The sequence below is a fragment of the Hordeum vulgare genome, chromosome 3H, assembly GCF_904849725.1.
Source record: "Hordeum vulgare subsp. vulgare chromosome 3H, MorexV3_pseudomolecules_assembly, whole genome shotgun sequence".
In the NCBI taxonomy this organism is placed as follows: domain Eukaryota; kingdom Viridiplantae; phylum Streptophyta; class Magnoliopsida; order Poales; family Poaceae; genus Hordeum; species Hordeum vulgare.
This window is the reverse complement of record NC_058520.1, coordinates 257,113,511-257,122,194: the sequence shown is the minus strand read 5'-3', so window position 1 is coordinate 257,122,194 and position 8,684 is coordinate 257,113,511.

Sequence of the window (8,684 nt, the reverse complement as noted above, 5' to 3'; positions counted from 1 at the left end):
AGACGTGATCGACTACCGACGCCGAGCGAACGACTACCGTCGACGAGACCGTGTACCACTACTTCAACTACCGGCGCGTGTACGACTACTTCCACGACGACCACGACGATCATTGATCTCCTTCAACGACCCGTTCCGCTCCGATATGCACGCGTCGAAGGTATACCGATGGGACATGTCGTGTACCGTGTGCCAGTGATGTACGAATGTATGAGTTGTTTGAGTGAATGCATGTAGGCACTGTTGTTTACCCGTGCACGTTGTCTTCCTCTTCGTCGTGCCCTCCACACATGGGAAACCGATATACGGGATCACCCCATTCTTTAATTAACGTTCCCGCACACGCTTCATATTTGTTGGCACGATTGCTCGCCGAGTTATCAGGATAGGAACGTTGTCGTGGCATCGTTTCCATTTTGCCGACATAGTTCCCTGTCGCTCGTCGTGGCGACACCTGCTTCTCTCCCTTCTTGCCATGGTTGAACTTGCATGCATAACACATTCATGGCATATAATCGTGTGTTGCATGTTCTTGTGCCGTAGCTCCGTTCTATGTTTCGCGTGGTTACCGACTAGGTTGACTGTAGGAACGTCACTTCACCCTTGCCATGTTAACTACAATTTAATATTGCCGTGTAAATAACCGGGAGTGAACTAAATAATTAATCGAGGAGTTTCGTCGATATGTAACCCGTTGCATATCGAGCTTCACTTAATGTGTAGAGTTTGCGTGAGATGAATTGCCATGCCATCCCTTGCATCTTTTAACTGATCATGCATCATATTAGGGTGTGCATCATGTCTTGCATTTGCTGTGGCGAAAATCGTGTGTTGATTCGTGTTTCCGGTTTCCTCCGTCTCGATAGAGTTCCGCAAGCGTGTCGGAATGTGAGGACCCGTTCGACTACGTTGGTTCGTTGACTTCACCGAGTTGTTCTTCTTCCTAGCGGGATCTCAGGCAAGATGACCATTTCCCCAGATACCATTACTATCATTGCCATGCTAGTTTATCGCTTCTATCATTTATGTCTCGTTGCCTACCACTTGTTAAATATCAGCCTCTCAACAATGCCATGATAACCTTCAACCTGTTCGACCTAGCAAACCACTGATTGGCTATGTTACCGCTTGCTTATCCATGTTGTTAGCAATTCTAGTTGCAGGTGCAGATGCTTCCATGTGATAACATGGGTTCCTTGTTTTATCACCTTATATAAATGCTATTTAATTTAATGCACCTATATACTTGGTAAAAGGTGGAAGGCTCGGCCTTTCTAGCCTGGTGTTTTGTTCCACCTTTGCCCCATTAGTTTCCGGCTACCGGTGTTATGTTCCATAAACGAGCGCTCCTAACACGATCGGGGTTGTTATGGGGACCCCCTTGATAATTCGTTTTAGATTAAAGCTGGTCTGGCAAGGCCCAACTTTGGTACTACATTTGCCTAATAACTAATGAACTGCATAGGGAGTAATTAACCCGAGGAAATTTAATCAACCCCCGGGCCAGTGCTCCTCATGAGTGTTGGTCCAAAACAGAGCAGCTTATTAACGCTACCCGGGGCAACTCGGCGTTTGGCGTGGTAACCATCGCTCATCCGTCGTGTCCTGAGAACGAGGTACGCGACTCCTATCGGGATCGTCGACACGTCGGGCAGCCTTGCTGGATTAGTTTTACCTTTGACGGAATATCTTGTGCATCGGGATTCCGGTGATGCTTTGGGTAATCTCAGAGTTGAGGTTTTCCACTAGGGAATCCGACGAGATCGCGAGCTTCGTGATTGAGGATTTCTATGCGGCTTGTGGTAATTTGTCATGGACTAGTTGGAGCACCCCTGCAGGGTTAAATCTTTTCGGAAAGCCGTGCCCGCGGTTATGTGGCAACGTGGAAGCTTTGTTTAACACTGGTTCTAGATAACTTGAAGTTAACTTAATTAAAATATGCCAACTGTGTGCGTAACCGTGACTGTCTCTTTCGTGAGTTCCTTCTCCAATTGAGGACACGGTGGGGTTATGCCTGACGTAGGTAGGTGTTCAGGATCATTCATTTGATCATCAGTAGCCACGACCGTTATGCGTAGATCTTTCCCCTCTTATTCTTGTACTCGCAAGTTTAGCCACCAAATATATTCTTAGCCGCTGCTGCAACCTCACCACTTAACCATGCCTCACCCATTAAGCTTTGCTAGTCTTGATACCTTTGGAAATGAGATTGCTGAGTCCCCTGTGGCTCACAGATTACTACAACACCAGTTGCAGGTACAGGTAAAGGTTACTTGACGCGAGCGCGTTGATTGTTCATTTGGAGTTGCTTCTTCTTCTTCTTCTTCATCGATCTAGGATGGGTTCCAGGCCGGCAGCCTGGGATAGCAAGGATGGACGTCGTTCTTCTTTTGTCGTTTGTTTCCGTCCGTAGTCGGACCCTGCTCTTACTCTTGATGATTATGTAATGTACTGATGTGACTCTGATGTAGCTTGTGGCGAGTGTAAGCCAACTCTTTATATATCTCTTCTTTTCAGTACATGTACTTGTAACGATATCCATTCTTGCGACACGACGAGATGCGCTTCTATCCCTGACGAGGCCCTCGTGACAATTTGAGGATAGGGACGCATCTTGGGCGTGACACAACCGTCTTCGACAAACTCCGAGGGGCACCGAATCATCTTATGCCTACACATGAATTATCTGAAATGCTCAATGCAGACGATTAGTCCGCACAAGCATTGTCATCAATCCCCAAAACCACTTAGGGAGAAATATGCCCTAACAGATACATATAAAGAATTTCTACACATGTAAGTAGTTGTCCTACAAGAAAACGGAGCCATGAAGGTGCCAGAGGGGCCCACTACCTACGAGGCCGCGCCACGGGGTTAGCGTGCCTTGGTGCCTAGTGGGCACCTCGGTTACCTTCCCATGTGTTTATCAATTTCCTAATTTTTCTAATATTCCAAAACTAACATAAAATATTTTTGTAAATTTTTTGGAGTCCGTTTACTTACGTATCACATAGCTCTTCCTTTTAAGGGTTCTCGAGTGTTGTGGAAGGTCCTAGTTTCATGGTTTGAATAATATTTGTTTCAACATTAATAAGTGTACCTGAAATTTAGTGCTTTATTCTTTGTCCATTGACTACCTTGGGGTCACTGCCTTCGGGATTATTGATCTTAATGGCTCCATACCGGTAAACTTCTTTGATGATATATGGTCCTTCCCATTTGGAGAGAAGTTTTCGTGCAAAAAATCTAAGACGAGAATTCTACAATAGAACATATTCACCGGCTTTGAATTCCCGTTTTTGAATTCTTTTGTCATGCCATCTTTAAACTTTTTCTTTGAATAGTTTGGCACTTTCATAAGCTTGCGTTCTCCATTCATCTAATGAGTGAATATCGAATAACCTCTTTTCACCAGCAAGTTTGAAATCATAGTTGAGTTCTTTAATTGTCCAATAAGCTTTATGTTCTAACTCAAGAGGTAAATGACATGCTTTCCCATAAACCATTTTATAAGGAGACATACCCATAGGATTTTTATAAGTTATACTCTAGGCCCACAGTGCATCGTCTAATTTCTTGGACCAATTCTTTCAGGGCCTATTGACAGTCTTTTTCAATATTAATTTTATGTCTCTATTGGTTAATTCTACTTGACCACTAGATTGAGGATGATAGGGAGATGCAATTCTATGGTTAACATCATATCTAGCGAGCAACTTACGAAAAGCCCTGTGAATAAAATGTGAACCGCCATCAGTCATTAAGTATCTAGGGACTCCAAAACATGGGAAAATAAGTTACTTAAGCATTTTAATAGAGGTGTTATGATCAGCACTATTGGTTGGAATAACTTCTACCCATTTAGTGACATAATCAATAGCAACCAAAATATGTGTATACCCATTAGAGGAAGGAAAAGGTCCCATATAGTCAAATCCCCAGACATCAAATGGTTCAATAACAAGTGAATAATTCATAGGCATTTCTTGAAGTCTACTAATATTACCAATTCTTTGACATTCATCACAAGAGAGGAAAAAATTACGAGCATCTTTGAAAAGAGTAGGCCAATAAAATCCAGAGTATAATACCTTGTGGAAGTTCTATCTTCCGCATGGTGTCCTCCATAAGCCTCGGAGTGACACTTCTGAAGGATTTGTTCCTGTTCATGCTCAGGTATACAACATCTAACAACACCATCTAGTCCCTCTTTATAAAGATGTGGGTCATCCCAAAAGCAATGTCTCAAATCAAAGAAGAATTTTTTTTCTTTTGTTGATAGGTGAAACTAGCTGGTATGTATTTAGCAACAATGTAATTAGCATAATCAGCAAACCACAGTGTGTTATGAGAAACATTGACCGTAGCTAGTTGTTCATCAGGGAAGCTATCATCAATAGGTAGTGGGTCATCAAGGACATTTTCTAACCTAGACAAGTTATCAGCTACGGGGTTCTCATATCCTTTCCTATCAATGATATGCGAATCAAATTCTTGTAGCAAAAGAACCCACCTAATAAGTCTAGGCTTAGCATCTTTCTTTTCCATAATATATTTAATAGCATCATCATCAATGTGAACAATTACTTTAGAATCAACAATGTAAGATCTGAATTTATTACAAGCAAATACAACTGCTAAGAATTCCTTTTCAGTGGTAGCATAATTTCTCTCGGCATTGTCTAGAGTTTTACTAGCATAATGGATAACATTTAATTTCTAATCAACTATTTGTCCTAGAACAACACCAACAACATAATCACTAGCATCGCACATAATTTTAAAAGGCAAGTTCCAATTAGGTGGTTGAACAATAGGTGCAGAAGTTAAAGCTTTCTTAAGTGTTTCAAAGGCTTCTACACAATTATCATCAAAAACAAAAGGAACATCCTTTTGTAATAAATTGGTAAGAGGTCTAGAGATTTTAGAGAATCCTTTAATAAACCTCCTATAGTAACCAACATGACCAAGGAAACTACGGATACCTTTAATATCTTTAGGACATGGCATCTTCTCAATTGCATCAACTTCAGCATTACCCACCTCAATACCTCGTTCAGAAATTTTATGACCCAAGACAATACCTTCATTTACCATAAAGTGGCACTTCTCCCAATTCAAGACAAGGTTAGTTTGCTCACATCTATGTAAAACTCGATCAAGGTTGCTTAACCAATCATCAAAAATAAGTTACATAAACGGAAAAATCATCCATGAAAACCTCAACAGTCTTTTCACAAAAATCAAAGAATATAGCATTCATACATCTTTGAAAGGTAGCATGTGCATTGCATAATCCAAAAGGCATACATCTATAAGTGTAGGTCCCAAAAGGGCAAGTCAAGGTGGTTTTCTCTTGATCAGGTTGTGACACGAGTATTTGGGAAAAACCAGAATAACCATCTAGAAAGCAAAAAATGTGTGTGCTTTGATAATCTTTCTAGCATTTGGTCTATGAAAGCTAAAGGATAATGATCTTTTCTAGTAGCTTTGTATAATTTCCTAAAATCAATTACCATTCTATAGCTAGTCACAATTCTTTGTGGAATGAGTTCATTTTTATCATTAGGGATAACAGTAATACCTCCTTTCTTAGGAACACAATGAACGGGACTTACTCATCTACTATCAGCTATGGGATAAATTATACCTGCTTCCACAAGCTTTAATATTTCATTTCTTACAACTTCTTTCATTTTGGGATCCAGTCTCCGTTGGTGATCAACAACGGGTTTAGCATCTAGTTCCATATTAATCTTGTGTTGACAGAGAGTGGGACCAATGCCATTAAGATCATCAAGATTATACCCAATAGCAGCTCGGTCCTTCCTTAAAGTTTTTAACAATCTTTCTTCTTCATGCTCTATAAGGTTAGCACTGATAATAACATGATATATATTCTTTTCATCAATATAAGCATATTTCAAAGTGTTGGGTAATTGTTTTAATTCAAACACAGGATCGCACTTGGGTGGAAGACGACCTCCTAGAGTTTCAATAGGCAGGTTGTGTTTAAGGATAGGCTTTTGCTCAAAGAACATATTATTTAATTCATTCCTTTCACACATATGCATATCATTTTCATGGTCTAGCAAATATTGTTCTAATGGATCAGTGGGAGGAATGGCAATAGAAGCAAGACCAGTTACTTCATATTTACTAGGCAATTATTTATCATGGGGTTCCTTACTGAACTTGGAGAAATGAAACTCATGAGACATACCACCAAAATTAACACTAACAGTTTCCCTTTTGCAATCTATTTGAGCATTGACAGTTTTCAAGAAGGGTCTACCAAATATTATGGGACAAAAATCATCTTGAGGTGAGCCAAGTACTAGAAAATCAATAAGGTATTTTACTTTTCCACACAAGACTGCAACATCTCTAACAATCACAAGTGGTGTGATGGTGTCTCTATTAGCAAGTTTAATAGTAATATCTATGTCTTCTATTTGAGAGGGTGCTATCTCATGCCCAATTTCTTGATATAGGGTAAAAGGAATAACACTAACACTAGCACCCATATCACATAAACCATGTTAAAAATGATCACCTATTTTTACTAAGACGACAACATGCCAACAACATGTCTATTCTTATCTTTAGTATCAGGTTTGGCAATTCTAGCGGCTTAATAATAGAAATAAATAACACGCCCATCAATATTATCGACCAAGAGATCCTTAACCATAGCAATACTAGGTTTTGCCTTGATTTTCTCACAGGGTTTGGTTGTTCTAACATAAATTTTGTTAACCATGGTTGAAGCTTTAGCATGTTCCTTTATTTTAACACGGAAAGGTGGTTTCTCAATATAAGTAGTAGGTACAACAGGGTCAACATTGTAAATGATAGTTTCATCCTCAACTTTAATTGGTTCTTCAACTTTTTATTTAATAGGTGGATGATATTTAAACCATTTCTCTTTAGGGAGATCAACATGAGCAACGAAGGTTTCACAAAAAGAGTCTACTATCTCAGAGTCAAGTCCATATTTAGTGCTAAAATCATTGAAAGCATCGGTATTTAGAAAAGATTTAACACAATCAAACTTAAGTTTTATACCTGACTCTCTACCTTCGTCGAGTTCTCAATCTTCAGAGTTGTGTTTAATTCTTTCCAAAAGATCCCACCTGAATTCAATAGTCTTCTTCATAAAAGAACGAGAACAAGAAGTATCGAGCATGGTTTGGTCATTACGAGAAAGTCGAGCATAAAAATTATGAATAATAATTTCCCTTGGGAGCTTATGATTGGGGGATGAATATAACATTGACTTTAGCCTTCCCCAAGCTAGACCGATACTTTATCCTTCACGAGGCCATAAATTATAGATAAATTCCGATCACGATGAACAAGATGCATAGGATAGAAATTTTTGGGGAAACTCCAATTGCAATCGATTCGAGTTCCAAGATCTTGTATCATCACATAGCCTATACCATGTCAATGATTTTTTTCCCAGAGATAAAGGGAACACCTTCTTATTGACTTCATCCCGGATAAACTTGCAAGCTTAAATAATCCACAAACTTCATCCACATAGATTAGGTGGATATCAGGATGTTTTATTCCATCTCTTGCATAAGGATTAGCTAGCAGTTTCTCTATCATACCCAAAGGAATTTCATAATGAAAATTTTGAGTAGGTTCAGCAGGTTGAGGGACAATTCTTGGTGTTTCCGGTCGAGGTGAAGATACCCAAACAAGCCCCTCAAAGGATTTTTTTTTTCCATAGTGACAGGTAACAGTAAATTTCAGCACATAAAATAAATGTTCCCTTGCCAAATTCCGCTTACCAAAGGCGCTTCACTCCCCAACAACGGCACCAGAAAATAGTCTTGATGAGACACAAGTATAGGTGGCGATCATAGTCCTTTCGTTAAGTAAGAGTGTTGAACCCAACGAGGAGCGGAAGGAAATGACAAGCGGTTTTCTGCAAAGTAATTTATGCAAGCACTGAAATAGCGGTAACAAGTTGTTTGATAGCAAGGTAATTATAATAAGTGACAAGTAGAAACAATAACAATAGGTGCAGCAAGGTAGCCCAATCCTTATGTGGTAAAGGACATGCCAAAACAATTTCTTATAATAGGCATAGCGTTCTTGAGGGCACACGGGAATTTCATCTAGTCACTTTCGTCATGTTGGGTTAATTCGCGTTCGGTACTTTGTTAATTTGATATGTGGGTGGACCGGTGCTGGGTGTTGTTCTTACTTGAACATGCCTCCCACTTATTATTAACCCTCCCGCAAGCATCCGTAACTACGACAAAGTATAAATAATAAATTCTAACCATAGCATTAAACATAGGGATCCAAATCAGCCCCTTAGGGAATAGCGCATAAACTGGGGTTCAAGTTTCTGTCACTCTCGCAACCCACCATCTAATTACTGTTCCGCAATGCATTCCCTTAGGCCCAAAGATGGTGAAGAGTTATGTAGTCGACGTTCACATAACACCACTAAGGGGATTACAACATTCATATCATCAAAATATCGAACGAATATCAACTTCACATGACTACTTGCAACATGACTTCTCCCGTGGCCTCAGGAACAAAAGTGACTACTCACAAGTGATAAACATGCTCATGATAAAAGAGGTATTAAATAGCATATTGGATCTGAACATATGATCTTCCACGAAATAAACCATAAAGCATCAACTACAAGATGT